Raw genomic sequence first — 23,594 nt, 5'->3', positions numbered from 1 at the left:
TCCCTATGGAAAACATTATGGAAGCTTCTTAAAAATTTGAAAATAGAGTTACTATATGATCCAGAAATCCCTCTCCTGGGACTATACCTGGAGAAAACCATCATATGAAAAGATACGCACACTCCCATAGCAGCACTGCTCACAATCACCAAGACATAGAAGCAACCTAAGTGTCCACTGACAGATGAATGGATAAAGAAGATGCAGTGTGTGTGTGTGTGTGTGTGTGTGTGTGTGTGTGTGTATACACACAATACAATGGGGTATCACTCAACAATAAAAGAATAATGCCATTTACAGCTACATGGATGGACCTAGAGATTATCATAGTAACTGAAGTCAGCCAGAAAGAGACAGGTATCATATGATATCACTTATATGATAGGAGGAGAGTGAAAGAACCAGCTTAAAACTAAATCTTAAAAAACTAAGATCATAGCATTGAGCCCCATTACTTCATGGCAAATAGAAGGGGGAAAGGTGGAAGCAGTGACAGATTTCCTCTTCTTGGGCTCTAAAATCACTGCAGATGGTGACTGCAGCCATGAGATCAGAAGACAATTGCTTCTTGGCAGGGAAGCTATGAAAAACCTAGGAAGTGGGTTGAAAAGCAGAGATATTACTCCACTGACAAAGGTCATATAGTCAAGGCTATGGTCTTCCCAGTGGTCACGTATGGTTGTGAGAGCTGGACCATAAAGAAGGCAGAGCACCAGAGAATTGATGCCTTTGAACTATGGTGCTGGAGAAGACTCCTGAAAGTCCCTTGAACAGCAGGGAGATATAACCAGTCAATCGTAAGGGAAATCAACTCTGAATACTCATTGGAAGGACTGATGCTGAAGCCGAAGCTCCAGTATTTTGGTAATCTGATGTAAACAGCTGAATCATTAGAAAAGTCCCTGATGCTGGCAAAGATTGAGGGCAGAATAAGAGGGTGTCAGAGGATGAGATGGTTGGATGGCATCACTGATGCAATGGACATGAATTTGGGCAAACTTCAGGAGATGGTGAGGGACAGGGAGGCCTGGTGTGCTGCAGGCCTTGAGGCCACAAAGAGTCAGACAAGACTGGGCGACTGGACACCAACAACAATCATTTATATGTGGAATCTAAAAAAAAAAACCAATTCAAATAAACTCATGTACAAAGCAGAATGTACTCATAAACATAGAAAACAAACTTATGGTTACCAAAGGGGAAAGGGGGGAGGGATAAATGAGGACTTTGGGATTAATTGATACACACTACTATGTATAAAATAGATAACCAAAAAGGACTTAGTTTCAGAGCACAGGAGAACTATATTCAGTATCTTGTAATAACTTAAAATGGAAAAGAATCTGAAAAAGAATATAACTGAATCACTTTGTTGTGCATCTGAAACTAGCATAACATTGTGAATTAAATACACTTCAAAAAAAAAAAACTGTCTCCCTCCCTCTTAACCTATGCCAAGCTCTGGCGACAGTCAATCTTTGAACTCCAAGAGGGCAGGGACTACATGCTTGAGCCCATATCTGTTATATTCTCCATCACCTAACAGCACTAGTCCCGTAGTACACACTTAGTAAATATTTGTTGAGTAAATGAAAATAGAGAAAACAGGAAACCAAGGCTCTGAGGACAGTTGGACTTTCAATTAGTACTATGATTTTTACAAAGAGAAATATTTCTGAGAGGCAACAGAGATTTCCAGAGTGCTCTTGGCTCATTTCTCCGGGATCACCAGCCCATGGTTCTCTCACCACAGGTATTTTTCATTACCATATACGTAAGGACATATAAAGTATGTGATTCCTTTGGCAATGGGCTTCCCTGGTAGTTCAGATGGTAAAGCGTCTGCCTGCAATGTGGGAGACCTGGGTTCGATCCCCAGGTCAGGAAGATCCCCTGGAGAAGGAAATGGCAACCCACTCCAGTATTCTTGCCTGGAGAATTCCATGGATGGAGCACCCTGGTGGGCTACAGTCCATGGGGTTGCAAAGAGTCGGACACGACTGAGCGACTTCACTTTCACTTTCTTTCCTTTGGCAATAATGGCTCAAGACGAAAGACATCCCAAAAGAGAGAGAAAAGAACAAAGGAAGAGAAACTGTCTTGAGAATGACTTAGGCTGCCCCTCCCCAGCCCATGGCCAGGATCTTGTGTCTCCTTTACTCAATACGCACTCACTCACCCAGGCCTTCAGGGAGCTGTCCTGGGTTAGTCACTTTCTTGCTTTCCTCCCAGATCCCTTTCTCGTCCTGGTCCTGCCCTCCCTGATCCCTAAGCCCCAGCTGTGTACTAAAATGCTTAACGAATGAGGCTGCATTTCAACTCTTGGCCACTATGTCTCACTCCAGCCAAAGGAACCCAGCCCACAGGAAAACGATGAACTGGATGATGCTTCTCTTTAAAAATAATCCCCTTGAGAGGGCAAAGGGGCCAAGGAGTGGTTGAATTCCAGTTTTTATAACACCACTTAGTGGAGATCTCTTAAGTCCAGTGAAAAGCAATGAAGCCCTATTGATTATCACTAAAAAAAAAAAAAAGGGAGGAGAAAAATGTGTGAATTAGGAAAATTTCTCAATTGTAGTCTTTTTTTTTTTTTAAGAAAAGAGAGGGGGCATTTGACACCAGACATATTTAAAATACAAAATAAAGAATTAAAAAATGGGCCTAGGGACTTCCCTGGCAGTCCAGTGATGAAGACTCTGAATCTCCAGTGCAGAGGGTATGGGATCGATCCCTGGTGGGGAAATTAAGATCTTCCATGCCATGTGGTTTGACCAAAAATGAAAAAGAAAATGGGCCCAATTGAGCAGCAGGAACATTTTCATCAGAGGGATATGGAACCAAGACGCCAAAGACTTGGATTCCAGGTCTCTCCATGGTCCTTACTGGCTGTGTTACCTTATGTCTTTGTAACTGTTTTCATCAGTAAAATGGAACTCAAGTAATGATCTTCCCTAACTTGCAGGATCATGGTGGGAGGAAAACAAATCAGGAGATGTACTCACTCCACTCCTTGAGGAGTCACACACAGAGAGGAGGCAGCCGTAGAGTCCCCCACGTGGAGTCTCCCACCTGGGAAGGCCCTTGGGACTTGGCCACTGCGGGTGCCTAGGGCACCTGGTCACTCTGTATCTGACGAGGTTAGGAAACAAGACTTTGTGGATCCCATTCAAACCAGGACATCTGTGACTAACCATATGTTTTAAATCTAAACCTAGTAAACAGCACTAAGAATCCTGAGTGCCTTAATTTATACTTTTTAACTTCCTCTCCATTGATCAAGGACCGGCATGTTATTGCACGATTTCAGTGCTTTTGACAACTCTATAAGGAGAATAATGACCATCGCCATTTCCTAGATGAGGACAGTGAATCACTGGGAGGTGAAGTAAGATGCCCAAGGTCTTACAGCTCAGTGAATGAATGGTAAAGCCCGTTTTCCAATAAATATTACATCTTCTTAACTATCCTGTCTTAAATTCCCTATGTCTTCATTCATTTGACAGCTATTTGTTGAGCACCTCCTGTATGACCATCACTGTGCTGGGTACAGGGAACACCATGGGGGAGGGTTGTGTGAAACAGGCGGTCTCCATCTGAGCAGAGCTCATAGTCCAGCTGTCCTTGAACTTGGAATCTGAACCAGGTCTGCTTCTCAGTTGGATGGGCAAAGGAGTAGAGCAGTCCAGCCTAGCCCCACAGATAAAGTGTTATCCAAAGGCCACATGATACTCAATGATTCTGCAGAATTGACTCACTATGTACTTCTCTGAGAACTGCAGCTTCCCTGGAAACACTGCTGTTATCCAGTAGTCCATGTGTTGAAGTTGGGATCTGAGTTCCACATCAAATTTATGTTAGCTCTGCTTTTCTGATCTAGGGAGCGAAGCTCAACATTATTTCTCAGCTCACAAAAACCCAGCAGTGTGTGCTTTGCCACAGTAAATGGTAAGGCATATCTCAACATATTAAAACAGATAACAGCTACTAGGAGGCCAAGGGCATTTATTGCTTATTTTTACTCCTTTTTCCTGTCTTCTTGTCTGATGTCCTGCATCTGCATACTGAATAAAATTCTGGTGAATGAATGAAACAAGAGGACCCGTTGGCTTCGCTCCATACAAAGACTGCAGACTTTGCCTCTGGGTCTGTTCAATCATTTAATACATAGCAGAATTTGTACCTAGGAGGAACCAGGTAGAGTGTTACTTGTTTCATTGCAATGGGAGGATTAAGTCAGAGCAAATAGATCAGTAGCCTCACAAAGTACAGAAAGTTGGCAAACCCTTCCTTCCCACCGATTTTCCCTGGACAGTTCCTCCATTGGTCTGTCTTAAGAACCATCACTGCCGCACAGATGAGTCCTGAATCCTTTCTAGCCCCAGGAGTTTTCTTCTCAGCCCCACGCACACGTCAGTTTGCCTGCTGGCTATCTCCCCATGAACAGTCCACAAGAACCATAGACTCCATAAGAACCAGACTCAAGACAGCACTTCCCTTGCCCCTACATCCAGCAAGTACCTCTCTGAATTCCCTGCAATAGTGAGTGTACCATTCATTCTGTAAAACGAAGAATGAAAAACAGAACAAAGCTCACATGCATTTAGTACTTGTGTTCCATGCTCTGCTGCTGCTACTGCTGCTAAGTCGCTTTAGTCGTGTCTGACTCTGTGCAACCCCAGAGACAGCAGCCCACCAGGCTCCCCTGTCCCTGGGATTCTCCAGGCAAGAACACTGCAGTGGGGTGCCATTGCCTTCTCTGTTCCATGCTCTATCTTACAACAATTAAATGTCTTTTCTTACAGATGAGAAAACTGAATTAACTTGCCCTTGGTCACATTAGTAAGTTCAAGACTTAGGATTCAAATCCAGGAAATCCAGAGTCCAGTGAGTAACCACACGACTCTCTCTCTGCCCGAGCACTGATCTGGGCATTCTTTCTTCACGACTCCACACCAGTCATTTCTCTGCCTTTTTTTTTTGATCTTACTTTGGGCATCAGGAGGCTGACTTCTATGCACCATGCCATCTAGGCTCCCTTGCCCTCTGGCTGAAGGCTGGGTGTGGTCAGTGGGAGATTAAAAGGCTGGAAGGTGGGGACATATGTATATCTATGGCTGATTCATGTTGATGTTTGGCAGAAACCAACACAATTCTGTAAAGCAATTATCCTTCAACTAAAAATAAATACATTAATGGTGAGGGTGTGGAGAAAAGGGAACCCTCTTGCATTGCTCATGGGAATGTAAATTGATACAGCCACTACGGAAGATGGTATGGAGAGTCCTTTAAAAAAAAAAAAAAAAAACTAGGGATAAAACCACCATATGAGCTAGCAACCCCTCTCCTAGGCATATACCCTGAGGAAACCAAAATTGAAAAAGGCACATACCCCAATGTTCATTGCAGGACTATCATTCTACAATAACTACAGCATGGAAGCAACCTAGATGTCCATCAACAGATGCATGCATAAAGAAGCTGTGGTACATATATACAAAGGAATATCACTCAGCCATAAAAAGGAACACATTTGAGTTAGTCCTAATGAGGTGGACAAACTGAGAGCCTATTATGCAGAGTGAAGTAAGTCAGAAAGAGAAATATAAAGATCATATACTGATGAATATATATGGAATCTAGAATGATGGTAGTGATGAATTTATTTGTAGGGCAGCAATGGAGAAACAGACATGGAGAACAGACCTATGGACACAGGGGGAGGGAAGAAGGGAGACGGTGAGATGTATGGAGAGAGTAACATGGAAACTTACAATACCATATGGAAAATAGATAGCCAATGGGAATTTGCTGTATGGCTCAGGAAACTCAAACAGGGGCTCCGTGATAATCTAGAAGGGTGGGATGGGGAGGAAAATGGGAGGGAGATGGGCAGGAGAGGACATATGTATACCTATGGCTGATTCTTTTTGATGTTTGATGGAAAACAACACAATTCTGTAAAGCAATTATACTTTAGTTAAGAAATAAATAAAGTGGCAATAAATAAATACATTTTGTTAAAAACAGCTGGAAGGAAGGTCGGGATGTTCACTCCCACATCCTCTCTGCTTCCTCCTGGCCTCGCTCAGTACTAGAAGGGGCTGAGTTCTAAGGTGACAGCTCCTCCCTGGGTCTGTAGTGCCCTGTCCTCACCTTGCTCCTCCACGCCCAAGGGTAGCAAGAACTCCCTATGGTGTTTTGTCCCTGGGATGCTTCTCCAGAGCCAATGCTTCCTTACCCCCTGCTCAAACCTCTGTAAATAGCCCTCCCTTCTCATCCCTGCAGCCATTCCTTCAGATTCCAAACCTTGACATCACCTGGGGCCTCCTCCCCCCATCCCCTGTCCCAACATTATGAACACCTGTGAATCCCATCCTTGGAGCGTCTCTAGTATTAGGTTCTTCCTTTCTAACCCTACCAATCTAACGCTATCCCTTTAGCTTCCTACCTGGCCTCCCTGCAGGCAGCCTCTTCCATCTTCAATGTATCTTCCACAACAGTGACATCTCTCCCCTTACAAAGCGCAGATTCGCTCTTCTCCTTGCCTCTTCAAAACCAATGATTCCCTAAAACCCCAAGAATACAACCAAACTCCTAAGCCTAGAGCAGGTCTTGTTCATTTGTGTATTTCTCTGGAGGCCTTGCCTGTATTTGATATATGCTGTATTGAGTGACGAGAGTATGATCATTACCTATGTGGTTATAAAAGGTATATAGCATGGGAACGCAGTGCTGTGGTGAGAGCATCCTCAAAGATTTTATCATCCCAACCTGTGCTATAATCCCAGGATGAAAAGCTTCAGAAATGCTTCCCATCCCATCTATTTTACCCTTGTTCCCGACTTAAGAGCTTCATCACACACAGCAGAGTTTCAGGTCACTCCTTCCACCCAGGGAAGCAGGACTGTGGATGGTTAGGAACACGGCATGGAGTCAACACTTCCTGTGCCCAATTCCTGCTCTCTGTTTGTACTTAAGTAAGTTCCTGAATCATTTGAAGTCAATTTTCTTCTCTGTCAAACAGGGATAACAGTCATACCTACTACACAGGATTTTGAAGGGCTTAAATGTCATGATATGTATAAAGTACAAAGCATGGTACTAGAATAAAGGAAGCCTTCAAAAATGAAAGCAGGTATAACTATCTGCCCCATTACAAAATAGGCTTATTCTATTACATATTATGGTGTCTACTGTACAAACTATGCATATAAAGCAATAATTAAACATAGACTATTTTATTTAAGCACCCCTCCCATCCCAGTGCTGAGACACATCATTAGACCTCTATTGCAAAAGAGGAAAGTAATATGTCTTGCTTGAGGTCACACAGAAAGTGAGTGCTAGAGTCAAGAATTCACATTCTGATTCAAAAATACCCTGTTCTGGGTACCGTGTTCTATGTACTGTGAGGTCTTATTAAAAGATTATTTTTTCAGAGGAATGGATAAAGAACTGGTATATATATACACAGTGGGGTATTACCAGCCATTAAGAAGAATGAAATAATGCTATCTGCAGCACCGTGGTTGGACTTAGACATTATCATGCTCAGCGGAGTAAATCAGATACAGAGCGAGAGATATCTTATGACACCCCTTATATGTGGAATCTAAGAAGAAATGATAAAAATGAACTTATTTACAAAACAAAAACAGACCCACATGCCTAGAGAACAAACATAGGGTTGCCAGTGGGGAAGGATGGGGGTAAGGGATAGGTGGGAGGTTTGAGATAGACGTGTACACACTACCATATTTAAAATAATCACACATACCTACTGTTCAGCACAGGGAACTCAATGCTATGTGGCAGCCTGGATGGGAGGGGAGTTTCAGGGAGAATGGATCCATGTAGCATTTCCCAGGTGGTGCTAGTGGTAAAGAATCCACCTGCCAATGCAGGAGACACAAGAGACGCAGATCCATTCCCAGGGTCGGGAGGACCCCCTGGAAGAGGGCATGGCAACCCACTCCAGTATTCTTGCCTGGAGAATCCCATGGACCTGGGAACCTGGTGGGCTACAGTCCTTGGGTCCCAAAAAGTTGGCCGTGACTGAAGTGACTTAGAATGCATGCACGGATACATGCATGTATGTAGATACATGCATATATGTACATACATACATATATGTATGACTGAGCTGCTCTGCTGTGCAGCTGAAACTATCACAACATTGTTAATCAGCTATACTCCAATATAAGATAAAATATAACATAAAAATAAATAATACAAAAGTCATGTAAAATAAAGTAATAAAATAACAAAGCTTTAAAAAAGGTCATTTTTCAAAACCTAGCTCAAATTCTCCTTCCTCCATGAACTCTTCCTTAACTTCTTGGGAAGGATTCACTAATCTGTCTTCTGCAGTCCAGAAGCACCCCCACTACAAACCTATAAATTAAATGAAATTATTTGTATGCTATCTTTGGAAATTCCCATTTCTGGCTCCTTCACTAAACTCTGCAAGCTTGGAGGACATCTCTGCTGTCACATTCATCCATGCAATCTCAGTGACCATCTCAGTACCTTGCATAAGGTAGAAAGGAAGACAGGAAGGCAATCCATGTGCAGTAGTATTTATCGGTCAGAATAAACCAGTTATGTTTCAGTAATAAACAATCCCCCAAATCTTTCAAAAACAAAGGTTTGTTTCTCAGAATTTACATTTTCTCCTTGCAGGCTGATTGGAGCTCAGCTCCATGTCACCTTTACTTTGGGACCCTGGCTGAAGGAGCAGCCCTTGCTCCATTACTAACAGTCTCATGGGAGATGGATGAAGACACACCAACCCTTAAAGTTTTAGCTTCATAGCGACACACCTGCTCCTATTCACATCTCGGTGGTCAAGGGAAGGCAAGGGACCACTTCTGATGTCAGGGGCAGGAATATAACTGTCTTCCAGAGAGGGGCTCTGACTATGGAGGAACAGAAGTCTGACTTATCAGACAGAGTAAATGGTGAATCCGGAAGCCAGCTCCATTTAGAAGGGGAAAAACAGCTTGGTATTGAAGACCTACTATGAGCCTGGAAGTATCTTCTATGTTCAACATGGAATCCTCATTTACACACACACACACACACACACACACACACACACACACATCCATGAGGGTGCAGAATACTGCTTCAGTTTTACAGACAAACAATCCAAGGTTTTAAGAAGGAAAATAAAGTAAGCTCATGCCTATGGTAAAACAGTAGAACCGTTCTACTGCTAGAACAGTAGGTTTGGGCTGGAGTCTAACTCTAAAGCATTACACTGTTCCCTTTGGTTTTGAGACTTCTAACTAAAAGGTATCACTCTTTCTACAAGAAATGGAGTAAATTGTTACTATTAATACTTGAAGTATCCTCCCTGAAACAGCAGTTTTGGCATCATTGCCTAGACACGCGGATTCTCAGGCTTCACTCCAGCTTTTCTGAAGCAGAATCTGCATTTTTAACAAGATCTTCAGGTGACCTGAAAGCATATTCACATTGCAAAGCAACATGAACGGACTTAGAGACTGTCATGGTAATACAGACATATAGATACATGAAATGATACAACTGTTGGGAAGTCAGAGAAGGATTATAGGAAGATGTGATGAGTTGAATTCTAAAGGAGGAAGAGTTAACTGGATAAAGAAGAGGAAGGGGATTGAAAAAGCAGGGGATGGAGTCAAGACAGAGGTCAGGACAGGTGGGGGACAGTGAGGGCCAAAGTCCCTCGTAGCAAGTGTGAGGGCTTCAGGCTCACATGACCAGAAGGTGAAGTTGGCGGTCCTGCCTCCTGCACGGTCCCTTTGCATCATAAGATCCCAAGATTTCCTTAACACAAGCCATGAGATCCATTTTCCCTCATAACCTTACCCCACCCATCCTGTATCCCAGTTAGGGCTCCAGGAACTGGGATTCCCAGAGGCAAGGACAAAAAGAGAATTGCTGGCCACATGGAACATCAGCACTTCACGGACCAGAAGGGGAGAGAGGTGTTGCAGTGTGATGCTGAGGGCGGAGGGAAGTAGGGTGTGGATGAAACAGCTCTGGAGGCATGGAGGGGCCAGGGTGTTAGTCATCTGTCCTCAAGCAAGTGACAATGTAGGTGCCCCTGGATAAAAAGCCAATTAAAGTACAATTAACATCCCTGAACTGCGGTTCTGAGTGCACACCAGATAGAGGTTTGGAGATCATTAAATATGGGGGTGAGTGAGTGGAGGGGCTGCAGGCTCAGGGTGGAGGGAGAAAAGCCCTTCTCTGAAGCCATCGCTCTCTTTGGAGGGGGGGGTTCTCTGTCACAACCAGTCCCAGCATGGATGGGGCAGGAGACCTCTGTATGGGGGAAGCAGACGGACACAGAAGGCCTTTTTCTTCTTCCCCTTCTCCCCAAACCTCAAGAATAGATGCAGCAGCTGCAAATTCATGTTGCTGAGTACAAACGCTTCCTGAGTAAAGAATGGATGGGAGGGGACCTCCTCCTGGCAGCTACGTCCTAGGAACCCACTCAGTCTATTAAATTAGCAGGTTCCTCTCTTGCGGCAAGGGCGCTGGAGAATGAAAGGCCAAACGGATCAGTTTCATGGAATCTGAGACTGATAAATTTTCAGAGCTGGGAGGCTCCTTGGAGAGCATCTGGTTCAATATCCCCTTATTTTTTTCAGATGAGGAACCTGCAGCCCAGAGATAGGAAATAACTTCTCTAAAGTCACAGTTGCTACTTGAAACTCAAAACTAAGAAGCACCAAATGATGGAAAGTGAATTCTCCACATAATTTATCACTTCTGCATGTTTAGTATTATATTGAATTTACTTTTGATAAGGAGTACCTGCAATCTCAGAGGTAATTTACTGTGAAAGAGAATTCTTAAGATTCCATCATTATTAACATTGACTTGAATTAGGTTGCATTTTATATTGGAACATGAGTTTAATTTAACCCACGGCAAACAATTCTCTCAGTTAGAAAAAAAAAGTCTCCTTTCCACAATGAGAAGGCAGTCTGGCTTCTTACAGAGATAATACTAATATGAGTTGCAATTCTTTGCCTATGTCTGCCTTTTCAATCAGATTTTCACACCTGTCTTTAAAATCTTCATTAGTGCCCATTGTTAGGCTGGGCACCTTGGAACAGGTAATCAGTCCTCACTACAGCATGGATGTGACAAGCCCGACAGATGAGGGAAGAGGTAGCTAGACTCAGCCTGAGTTAATGAACATCAGGTGATCGGCTCCATGCTAAACTCTGAGGATGCAAAGATCAGAATTCAGAATGTTAGAACCCACTCCTCTAGGAGCTCACCAGCACTGCCACCATAATGCAAATCAGAAAAAGGGGATGGGAAAAGGGTAATGTCCCCCAAACAATCATAACCTTCTTTCATCATTTGCCTGGAGCTGGACTCAGCCCATGGTGAGGCCACCTCCCTGGACCGTTGACTGTTGTTGTTTCCTTCCTCTCCTTTATCCACTTAACTCTTCCTCCTTTAGAATTCAACTCGTCACATCTTCCTAAGTCTCTCTAAGTCATGTCCCCTAAGTTGTGTCTAACTCTTTTGCAACCCCAAGGACTGTAGCCCTCTAGGCTCCTCTTTCCATGGGATTTCCCAGGCAAGGATACTGCAGTGGGTTGCCATTTCCTTCTCCAGGGAATCTTCCAGATTCAGGGATCGAACCTGTGTCTCGTGCTTGGCAGGCAGATTCTTTTCCACTGAGCCACCTGGGAAGACCATGAAATGGAGCTCATATTTCTCCATCTGAAGATGCATTGTCCAATATGGTGGACCCTAGCCACAAGTGGCTATTTAAATTTAAATTAATATTTTAAAATAAAATTCAGTTCCTTGGTCTCACTTAGCTACATTTCAAGTGTCCAATGGCCACCTGTGGCTAGTGGCTACCATGTTGGACAGTGTGGGTTTAGAAGTTTCCATCATTGCAAAAAGTCCTATTGGACACTGACAGTCAAAGGGTTGGCTTTGTCTGGCTTCCCCAGGGAGAGAACATTCTGCCTAAGAGGTATGCAAAAGAGGTCAGGAGGTCATTATTAATAGATTCAGGCATCAGAATGATGGCTTCTGCTGGGCACAGGGTGGGCAGAGGTAGCTCTCCACTGGCTGACCCCAGGGTCTGGTATAACCACACCTGACACCTGTTCTGCCTGTATTTCTCCAAATGATGCTGGGGTAAACACTCAAACTGTGCATGTCATCTGCATTTCCTCACAAGCCTTGCCAGTGTCTTCTATTGCAGCTGAAGTCTATCCAATACCCGGGATGTGAGATAATGCTGTTAACCAACATTCATCGTGTGCTTATACCATATGCTACCGTGGTGCTAAATGCTTTCAGAACCATCTTCCACTTGCTCCCCAAGAACCCCTGTGCTTACAGCATGCAGATGAAGAAGTGGAGGAGGCCCGGAAAGAACTTGCCCAGGCTTACAGCCAACGAGTGGAGAGTCAGAAACCAGACCCAGACAGTCATCTCCAGAGCCTGAGCCTGAACCACCAGTAGAGCTGTTTCTGAGAAGCTGGCCACAGCCCAGAGCTGAACATTTTCTGGAGGAAAGACATCTAAACACATCAATTCTCACTTATACAACCATCCTATGGGAGAACCCACTTTCCAGTCTTTACAAGGACTCTCTGCGGGTTTGAAAGGGTTTGGTGGGGAAAGTGCTTTTTGAACTGTCAACACCCATCTGAGTGCCAGGGGTCATTAAAAGGAAAAAAAAAAAAAACTGATTGTTGACACTGACCTTTAGGTCAGAACTATTTCAGCTGAATAATCTGGAAGCTTGTTAGATACGCAGTTTCTTTGGACCCACTCCAACCGGTTCACTGCGTAGGTCCAGGGCACCCTGGTCCTGGCAACCACTTTAGTATTCTAGCCTGGAGAATTCCATGGACAGAGGAGCCTGGCAGGCTACAGTCCATGGGGTCACAAAGAGTTGGATATGACCAAAGCGACTTAGCACGTATGCACAGGTCCAGGGCACAGGGGTCTTCATTTGCACCAGTGCCTCAGGTGGTCTGATGTGGGAATTCTTGGGTTCCCTCCTCTGAAAAATGCTGATTTTAGGTCTCCAGCTTTGGGACCCTGATGATCCATATGCACATAGAGCAAAGCAGAGAATTTATTAAAGGAGAAACTCAGCCCTGCCCAGTGGAGAGGTGGGGTGGCTGGCTCTCCAGATTCCTTCATAATCCTTAACCGTCCAAGGAAGGCGCCAGTCCTATCCTGAGCAGGGCTGAACAGAGGGAACTGCTCCCCGTGGGCACCAGAGCACGTCTCCGGGCACTTTCGGAGGGGAAGGCCAGTCTGCTCTCCTTACCTCCTAGTCTTTCTGAAAACTCACTTGGGACAAACAGAAGACTGTCTGAAAGGTATACAGTCTTTCCATTTCTTCTCCCCCTTCAGCTTTATTGAGATAGAATTGACCCATAACGTTGTAAGTTTAAGGTATGCGATGTGTTGCCTTGATACACATTACTGTGAAATGACCACAATAATGTTAGTTAATACCTCCATCACGTCACGTAACTACTTGTGTGTGTGTGTGCTTGTGTGTGTGTGTGTATGTGGTGAGCACATTTAACTCCTTAGCAACTTTCAAATATTGAATACAGTATTGCTAACTGTAGTTAGCATACTGTACCTAAGATCCCCAGAATGTATTCATCTTAAAATTTGATTTTGTACCTTTGATCAAGATTTCCCCCATTCCCACCAACCCCTAGGCCCTGGCAACCACAATTTCTCTCTCTGTTTTTATGAATTTAGCTTTTTAAAAAGATTTTACATGCAAGTCTCTGTGTGACTCATTTCAATTACCTTAATGCCCTCAAGGTCCACCCGCGCTATTGCAAAAGGCAGGATCCTCTTCTCTTTGTGAATTTTCCCTATTCACTCTTTGCAATCCCATGCACTGTAGCCCGCCAGGCTCCTCTGTCCATGGGGCTCTCCAGGGAAGAATACTGGAGTGGGTTGCTGTTTCCTAATCCAGGGTATCTTCCCAACCCAGGTTTCAAACACAGGTTTCCTGCAATGCAGGCAGATTCTTTACTATCTGAGCCACTGGGGACGCTCATATATTAATGGACACTTGGTTATTTCCATGTTTTGTCTATTTGGAGAATTTATGAGAGAGTTTCAACAGTAGACTCAAGCAGAAGGAAAATAATTAGCAAACTAGAAGGCAGGTCAGCTGCACTTATCCATTCAGAAGATCAAAAAGAATAAAAAAAATAAAAAAGAGTGAAGAACATCTTCTGAATTATGAGATACCATTAAGGGAAATAATCTATGCATTTCTGGACTCCCAGAAGAAGAGAGGGATAAAGGGGGAGGAAGTTTACTTAAAGAAGTAATGGCTGAGAACTACCCTAATCTGGGGAGAGATTTGGATATCTGAGTTCATGAAGCTCATAGAGTCTCCCGAAAAATTTTCACCCCAAATGCTATCCTATGAGGCATATTATCATAAAACGGTCTAAAATCAAAGAAAGATTTTTTTAAAGTAGCAAGAGAAAAAAAATCTCACCACAAGGCAACCCTCATGAGGTTATCAGTGGCTTTTTGGACTTCCCTGGTGGCTCAGACGGTAAAGTGTCTTGCTTACAATGTGGGAGACCTGGGTTCGATCCCTGGGTTGGGAAGATCCTTTGGAGAAGGAAATGGTAACCCACTCCAGTACTCTTGCCTGGAAAATCCCATGGACAGAGGAGCATTGTGGGCTACAGTCCAAGGGGTCGCAAAGATTTGGACACGACTGAGCGACTTCACTTTCACTTTCTCAGCAGAAACCTTGTAGGTGAGGAGAGAGTGGAATGATACATTCAAAGTGCTGAAAGAAAAAAGTCTGCCAAACAAGACTACTTTACCCAGCACGCTGTCCTCCAGAAATGAACTGAAAAAGCCTTTCCCAAACAAACAAAATTTGAGGGAGTTCATCACTAGCCCTTCCTTACAAGAAATACTGAACAGAGTTCTTTAAGCTGAGTTGAAATGATGCTGGTTAATAACATGAAAACATGAAAATGTAAAGCATAGGTGGAAAGTAAGTTTATAGTCAAATCCAGAATACTCTAATACTGTAATAGAGCCGTGTATTAACTACATAACTCAAGGATAAAGGTTAAAGGACAGAAGTATTTAAAATAACTATAATAATTTGGCAGTGGATATATAATATAAAAATGCAAATCTGACATTATAAACATAAAATGTGACTGGGCTGTAAAAGGGTACAGTTTCTGCACACAACTGAAGTTGGTATCAACTTATCGGGTTGTCCAAAGAGATCGTTCAGGTTTTTCCATTATACCTTAACCTGAATGAACTCTTTGGCCAATCCAATAACATAGGCTGTTATATCAGTGAGATGGGTTATGTAAACTTCGTGGTAACCACAAAGCAAAAAGAGAAGTATTATAGCACACCGCTTTGGAAAATCATTGATTCACAAAGGAAGACATCCAGAGAAAAAGGGCGCAATAGGAGAACTATGAAATAGTCAAGAAATAATAAAAGGGCATCACACACCCTTACCTGTCGATTTTTAGTCTAAATGTAAATTCTGCAGTTAAAAGGCACAGCATTGCTGAAGGTGTTAAAAAACAAGACCCAACTGTATGTTCACTACAAGAGACTCACTTCAGCTTCAAGGATATACATAGGCTCAAAGGGAAGAAATGAAAAATAGATTCAGTGGGAATAAAAGCCAAAAGAGAGCAGGGGTGTCTACACTTATATCAGACAAAATGGACTTTATGTCAAAAACTATGATAAGAGACAAAGGTCATTATATAATGATAAAGGGGTCAAATCATGAAGAAGATACAACAACTGTAAATATATATGCATGCAACCATGGAGCACCTAAATACGCTCTCCATCTCATCCTGGTCAGCCCATCAGAGGTGAGCTTAAATGGCATGGTTTTGAATGCTTGTTGAAAGATTTTTACCAAGTTGCATTTTGGCCTGCTATAAGGAAAGATGCTAAGTGAATCTCTCTCTTGAATACACTTAAAGGATGCTCCTGAGTACACCATGCCATAACATTTCCCCCTTCTGAGGAGCAATGGGGAAAACTGCTTTCAGGTTTCAAGTCCAGGAAAACCTGAGCTTCTCTTAAGCAATGGCCTTGGGTTTACTGCAGACACTGAGGTTTGAAAGTTAATCAATTCCATTTTCCTTCATGTTCTGGCTATTAGGAAGCACAAAACCAAATTTGCTACCAACCTCCAGCAAGATGTTAAGGCCTATGAAATGCATACACTGACCCCACTCCTGGCTTGGTGAGTTTTTATTTACTTATTTATTTTAATGAACTTCGAAGACTTAACTAAAGAACTCAAGGGGGAACGTAAAGAAGGTGGCTTTGCAGTACATATCCTGCTACAAATTAGGAGTTCTAGGCATTTCTTTCTTTCTTTTTAATTTTTAGCCACACCACCCAGCATGTAGGATCTTAGTTCCTGGACCAGGGATCGAACCCATGCCCCCTGCAGTGGCAGCATGGAGTCTTAATCACTGGACTGCCAGGTAAGTCCCTCTATTAAGCATTTCTCTGCTCTCACATCCTTCCTTGGAGCTATTCAGTGGATATTTTATTTTTCTGCCCTCATTTTTCTTTTGCTTTGGCATCTTTAAACTATTTTTTCCTTCTTACACTGCATGCAATTTTGTAATCTGCTTCAAAACAAGTTTCTTTTAATGAGCCAGGCAATTTCATGAATCTTTGCCTAGAATATTTATTAATTGTGCCTGGAATTGTTCTAGGTATGAGGACAACATTAGTGAATAAACTAGACAAGTTTCTTGTGACAGTATTCACATTGTACTGGCTGTTTGGGAAACAGAACTGAACCAGGAAGTGAAATAACTTCACAGAGTGGCCAGCTTTGTAAAGGAAAATAGAAAAGGTGGTAGCAAAAGAGTGGGAAGAAGAATCATGAGCTAGGATGGGAGATAAGGCCTTTCAAGGAGATAATATTTGAACTGAACTCTGAAGGTGGAGGTACCTGCCACTCAAAGATCTGGGATGAGTATTCTGGGCAGAGCAACGAGCAAGTGCAAAGGCCCTGAGGCAGCAATGAGCATGATGCACAGGAAGAATATCTGTGCCCACCTGGTAAGCTTTACTTGGTTTTTAAAGCCGTCTTACCACCATCTGCTTTCTCCTTTTAGTAAATCTCCATCGCTCTCTACATCTTTCAAAGACAAGGTCCACTACTTTATCGCTATACTCCTATACCTGCACAATCCACGCTAAATTGTACATGCCTGCTTACAAGCACGCCTTCTCCACCAGACCACGAGCGCCTGTGGTGTCCTTGGGTAGGAAGGAAGAAGCATCTTCCTTCTCTCCAACACAGTTCTGGCACATAGAAAACACACAGTTTTATTTCCCAAGCTAACTCTCTGCTAGGTTGATAACGCAGGCAATGCTTGCACTTGAGCCCGATATACAGGCGCAGCTCTAAGGTACATTTTTCCCATTTGCAGAGCCACGAGTTGCTCCTGCTCTGCTTGTGACCTGAATAGATTGGCAGCAGAGAGCCAGCCGCCCCGGTGCGCACAGCCAGCCTCTGGGAGGAGGGAGCCTGCTGCCTCTTTCCTCTGAAGAGCTCCTTCTGGGAAAGGAATGACTCTTCCAGCGGTATTGGATTTCCCTGCAAGATTTATGACCCAATTTAAAGTTATGGGGCTTTTATTAATTATAATAAACACCAATTTCATTACACTTCAACTTCCAAAGAAATTACATACTATGGAAGGGAAATAAAATGTTAGTTTTGTGCTCATGCCAGGCACACATTAACTGGCTGGGTACCGTGTTCGTCTTGGCTGCTCAGCTGGAAGGGGCATTTTGGAAGGAAGAGCCTAAGGCACTGTTTCCAGAACTTAAATCTACTTGGTCAAAAATAATGAAAATGAGCTATGCCACCACAGGGAGCTTGTAGGATCACTTTCTTTATGAGGGTCTGTGTTGGGTAATGTACTTGGGTCCTAAGCCCTGAGTTGTGAACTGTCTCTTACTTGCTGTGTGATTTTAGTAGGTTACTGCTCCTCTCTGAGGCTTAAAAAGCCTCATCTTAAACAAGACAGGATCTAGGTCAGGAATGGCAAATAGATTGTATCTCCTGTGCCAATTTCACAGCATACAATGTGGTCACCTACAAAGCTATGTTGAGAAGGATTCTGACATTTCATCCAGGATTCCTGGGCAAGAGCAGTATGATCAATTAAAAATATTAGCCAGGGGAAAAATCCAGAAAGGTAGTCAGACATAATGCTTCCCAGGTGGTTCAGTGGTAAAGAATCTGCCTGTCAATGCAGCGGATAAGTTTTGATCTCTGGGTGGGGAAGATCCTCTGGAGCAGAAAATAGCAACCCACTCCAGTATTTTGCTTGGGACATCCCATAGACAGAGGAGCCTGGTGGGCTACAGTCCATGTGGCTGCAAAAGAGTCAGATATGACTTTGACTAAACAAGGACAAGCCAGACATAGGCTGAGTACTCACTATTTCAGGAAACAGCTGATGATTGTAAAGCCCAATTTAGATTTCTACAGTTTACTTTAAGGCTGCATAGCTAGTTAGTAGCAGACCTAGGACACAAATCTCTGAATTTTAGATTCTTAGTTCAGAATCCTCACGTATAAAATAGGTAAAATGGATCAGACTTTAGGGTGTTGTAAGGATTCAGTGATGCTACTTATACGCATTTTGCAGGAGAAGACACTCAGCAAATCTTTCCCCAATCTTTCTGCAGCCCCATCCTGCCCTGAGCTCATAAATCCATGCCAACCGGTGGCCCTCTCCATCTGGTGTGGGTTTTAGAATGCTTCCTCTTCCAAAGCTTCACCTTAGTCGATGTCAGGTATTGACTACATGGGTTTTGCCAGTCACATCCTCTTTGGGCAAAACCTATAACCCCATAGATCCCCAAAGGAGAAATTTATTTTCAAGCTGCTTGATTTTAGGGTTTTTATTGTTATGGACGTTCCGACTCTGTGCTACTTTTGTTTTTGCTGGGGAATGGAAAATATTTTGACACTTCTGGGATGATGGGGTTTGATGAACCCCCTAAGGGGGTGGTGGATTCAGCAACTTTGTGCAATTGCTTCCTGCCAGATGTGAAATTAAGCTTCTGGGTACAAACCCAGAGTGCATTTGAGATAATGGGTGGGAAAGCCTGTTGGGGCTCCGGAGGAGGAGAAGAAGGGAGAAAGATCAAGTGAAGCTGTGTGTGCGTGTGTGTGTGTGTGTGTGTGCGCACGTGCGTGCACATGTGTGCATATGCGCTGGACCTCATGATGTTCACTATTGCATACTTCCGAGGACAGAACAGACCCCAGCAGAGTGAGATGCACCCTTGGGGCTGTCCTCATCTCTCACCAGGTGCCCCCATTGCTAGAGTCACACTGACACCCCCTTGTGGTTATGAGCCCACATTTGAAGAGTCATTCAGAGCTGAGTTTGAATCCACACTTCAACACTCACTAGCTGGGTGAACTTGGGCCAGTCCCTGAACTTTAATCATCCTCAGTTTCCTCATCTGTAAAATGAAATTAATCACAGCAGAGTGAATAGTCAGTTGGCATTTGGCAGTGACTGGATAGGAAGTGCTATATTCAAGACATCTTGGCTATAGGCATAGGATCGGCTTAGCACTAAGTCACTGCACAACAGTGGACAACACACGGGTCCTTGCTGGGCCTCAGTCTCCCCAGCAGTTCACAAGGATGGGGACTGGTAAGCTCCCAGACCCTTCCAGTTCTGACCGTGGGCATGAATGGTAAACGCTATCTGAACTCCTAGAACTCACAGAGCTCTGGGATAACATGTTCTGCTGTCCATCCTATAATTCTGGCTCATATTGGGAAAGGTCAGACTCCCAGGTTTTATATCCAAGCTCTGGGCTTTCTAAGTGCATGGCTTTGAGGAAGTTGTTGAAACCCTCTGTTCTTCTACTTGCCCATCTGAGTTAAAATGAGAGTCAGTAGCAGCAGCAGCAGCAGCAGTATAGTGGCAAGGACAGAATTTCCTCCAAGCCATGGGCTTACCCCTTGTCTGACCAGTGGTAAGTGCTGAAGCAGTAGGTACCACTTATAGGAAAGACCCCTGTTCATGTGAGACTGGGCTTCTTTTAAGAAAGGATGGAGCCCAAACTGCCCCTTAGGAGGCTGCCTAGTTTAGTTTTGGCTGACAGGCAAAGAGTTCTTTAAAAGCCTTCATAATTTAGGCATGGCTGAAACCTGGATGCCTTTCCAGGCTGGTCTGGGTGGGGTGTCTTCTCTGATTATCTTCCAGAATGCTGTGAACTAGTGTCTAACCCACATGTTCTAAAATACTGGGATTCTTTTAAGATCATGACATAAGAGGCAGAAGCTTGGTAAGGCAAGAACATGGACTTTAGACCTGGAAAAACCTGAAGTCACATCCTGAATCCACCTCTTCCTAGGTACATGACTTTGCAGCAAACACATCTAACTTCACTGAGCCTCAGTTTCTTCATCTGTGAAATGGAGACAAGGTAGCTGCCCTGGCAGGGTCATTATGAGGATTAAATGAAATAAAAATGAAAACTACTTAGCCTATATGGGCTTCCCAGGTAGCTCAGAAGTAAGGAATCTGCCTGCTAATGCAGGAAACGTAGGTTCTATCCTTGGATTGGGAAGATCCTCTGGAGAAGGAAACGGCAATCCCCTGCAGTATTCTTGCCTGGGAAACCTCATAGACAGAGGAGCTGGGTGGGCTACAGTCTACGGGGTTGCAAAAGAGTCAGATACAACTTAGTGACTAAAAAAACAACACTTAGCCTATAGTAGATACTCGGTGAGGAACAGTATTTTTCCACTGTGAATGTGTGGCTGTGTTGATATAGTTTGTTAGTGTCAGTAGCTCAGTCATGTCCGACTCTTTGCGACCCGACAAACTAGCCCACCAGGCTCCTCTATCCATGGGATTCTTCAGGCCAGAATACTGGAGTGGGTAGCCATTCCCTTTTCCAGGGGATCTTCCCAACCCAGGGATCGAACCCAGGTCTCCTGCATTCTTTACCAACTGAGCTACAGGGACGATCCCTATTGATATAATTATCTACCTCTAACTGCTTCTAGCTGCTGCTGCTGCTGCTAAGTTGCTTTAGTCGTATCCGACTCTGTGTGACCCCATAGATGGCAGCCCACCAGGCTCCGCTGGCCCTGGGATTCTCCAGGCAAGAACACTGGAGTGGGTTGCCATTTCCTTCTCCAATGCATGAAAGTGAAAAGGGAAAGTGAAGTTGCTCAGTCGTGTCCTACTCTTCGCAACCCCATGGTTTTTAATGCCTTTCCTCTTTCTGCCTGAGGGTAGAGGGTAGAGGGCAAAGGGAAGGGTGAGCCAGAGCTCTACTGAACCTGTCTTTGGGCCAACTCTGTGTTTCTCTCCTTAGTCCACAGGTCTCTTCCCCTAGGATGGCATCTTGCAAGCTTGTGCAGAAACGGAACTCTTTCTGCAAGATTCCTCCCATTTTCCATCACTAGCATTATCTTCCCCACCCCTTCAACCGTTCAGCCCACTCTATCAGATGCTTTCTTGGGGGAAACTTCCCTCCCTGCGGGGGAGGAGTCAGTTCTGATTTTGCATACGCAGAGAGTCAAGTGGCTCCAGCACAGCCCGGGGATGAATATTCATCGTCCCTCCGCAGCTGTGCAGTGGACATAAAATGCTGACGGAGGAGGATGGGCAGGGTCTGCACACTCCGCCCGCGAGGGCTCAGAGCTCCCAGAGGACCCATTAGCCCAGTGGTCCGGCTCCTGCTCTCTGTGGCTTGGTGGATTCTGTGAGTTCCTCTCTGGCTTCAGAAGTGGCTCCAACCTCAGGGCGACAGTATCTCTCGCTCTCCCGGCATCTCACCACTCTGAATCCTCTCAGGACTAATGCGTAGCATTAGTTTATGATACAGGAAAGAGTTTAGCCCCTAGATTACAATCCACACTGTCTCTTGGGACCCTGGTCACAGGAGGCAATGCTCACAAGGCATTCCAAAAGCCTGGCGCCCCCTGGGGTTGTACCAAGTGGTGGCCTTGACCCTCCCTGTTGTTCACTCTTTGCTGTTCTCTGCAAGCGTCCACAGCAAGGCAGACCCTGTGGTTAAAGGGTAATTGGGGAACATCCAATCCTGATAAAAGCAGATGCTAATAAGGGGTAGCTCTTTCATCCTACTGAATTGGGATCTTGGGATGGATAGGTAAGGGCTTCGGGATCTTGAAGTTTGACTGAAGCTCCCCAGATGATGGTGATGGGCAGGCCTGTTGGAGAGCCAGTGTCACACCATGTTAAAGGGATGTTATCACTTAGCAGGTTACCTGCACATATGGCCAGGAGAAGGGCATTGAAAAGGAGGAACTTTGGGGAGAAACCTGAGTTGCTATTCCAAATACTGCGTATCAAGATGAGACACGCTCAGAGACCATTTCCTCCTTCCAACATCATTGATATTCTGCAGTGTCTACCAAATGCCCTTTTGTTGCTCCAGGGAAAGAGTGATTTTGCCCGAGTCTCTCCCTTCCTCCAGCCCGCTCCTTTTCACATTAAACTTCATATGGTGGCATCTCACCCACCATACTTTGTGCTGCTCAAGGACAAAGTGTGTGTGTGCGAAGTCACTCAGTCCTGTTCGACTCTTTTTAGCCCTATGGACTGTGGCCTGCCAGGCTCCTCTGTCCATATGATTCTCCAGGCAAGAATACTGTAGTGGGTTGCCATTTCCTGCTCCAAGGGTTCTTCCCGACCCAGGGATCAAACCCACATCTCTTGTGTCTCCTGTATTGGCAGGCAGATTCTTTATCACTGTGCCACCTGGGAAGCCTCTTCAAGGACAAACAGCATTTCTTCATCAGCTTTGTGCTGCTATGACACTGTAGAGCATCTGCTCTGTGGTGGCATTGAACAAATGAGTTTATATTGAACAAAACGTGTCTGTATACAGCTTTTTAAAATAGGCTTATAGTGACGTTAACTGGAAATCAAGTTTGAAGCCACTTACAACATACAAAAGGCAAGGCTGTAAAGTGGGAAAACCACATTTGCAATGCATGCATGCATACATGTTAAAGCATGCTGCATTTCAAACCCACCTCCTTGGAAAGTTACACACTCCATCCAACAATATTGTTTTTGCTCCAGTGTATCTGAAATCGTAGTAACTCAGACGGTAAAGCGTCTGCCTACAATGCAGGAGACCCAGGTTCGATCCCTGGGTCGGGAAGATCCCCTGGAGAAGGAAATGGCAACCCACTCCAGTACTCTTGCCTGGAAAATCCCATGGACTGAGGAGCCTGGTAGGCTACAGTTCATGGGGTCGCAAAGAGTCAGACACGACTGAGCGAATTCACTTCACCTCACTTCACTTCACTTCACTTCATCTGAAATCCTAGTTTCACGGCTGTTGTCTGCTAGCTGAAGGGTTGGGCTGAGGTCTGACTGGGGTGGAGTGGTCTCACTGGGATGGGGGAGCCCACCGGTGGCTAGAATCTGGCACTAGAAGTACAGCTGTACTTCTGGGAGGAAAGGGTCTGTTGAGTGGATGATCATCTCAACTGGGAAAACAAGTCTGAG

General features: G+C 44.4%; 1 protein-coding gene across 1 annotated transcript in view; it reads right to left on the bottom strand.

The window, feature by feature from the left end:
• The window catches only part of ASIC2 (acid sensing ion channel subunit 2), a 1,207,137-nt gene that overhangs the window by 924,804 nt on the left and 258,739 nt on the right, over positions 1-23,594 (bottom strand). The gene's annotated exons all lie outside the window — the stretch shown is intronic.

This window comes from Bos javanicus, chromosome 19 (assembly GCF_032452875.1).
Source record: "Bos javanicus breed banteng chromosome 19, ARS-OSU_banteng_1.0, whole genome shotgun sequence".
Taxonomy (NCBI): Eukaryota; Metazoa; Chordata; class Mammalia; order Artiodactyla; family Bovidae; genus Bos; species Bos javanicus.
Note: the sequence above shows the minus strand (reverse complement) of the source record. Positions and strands in the feature narration are given on the sequence as shown.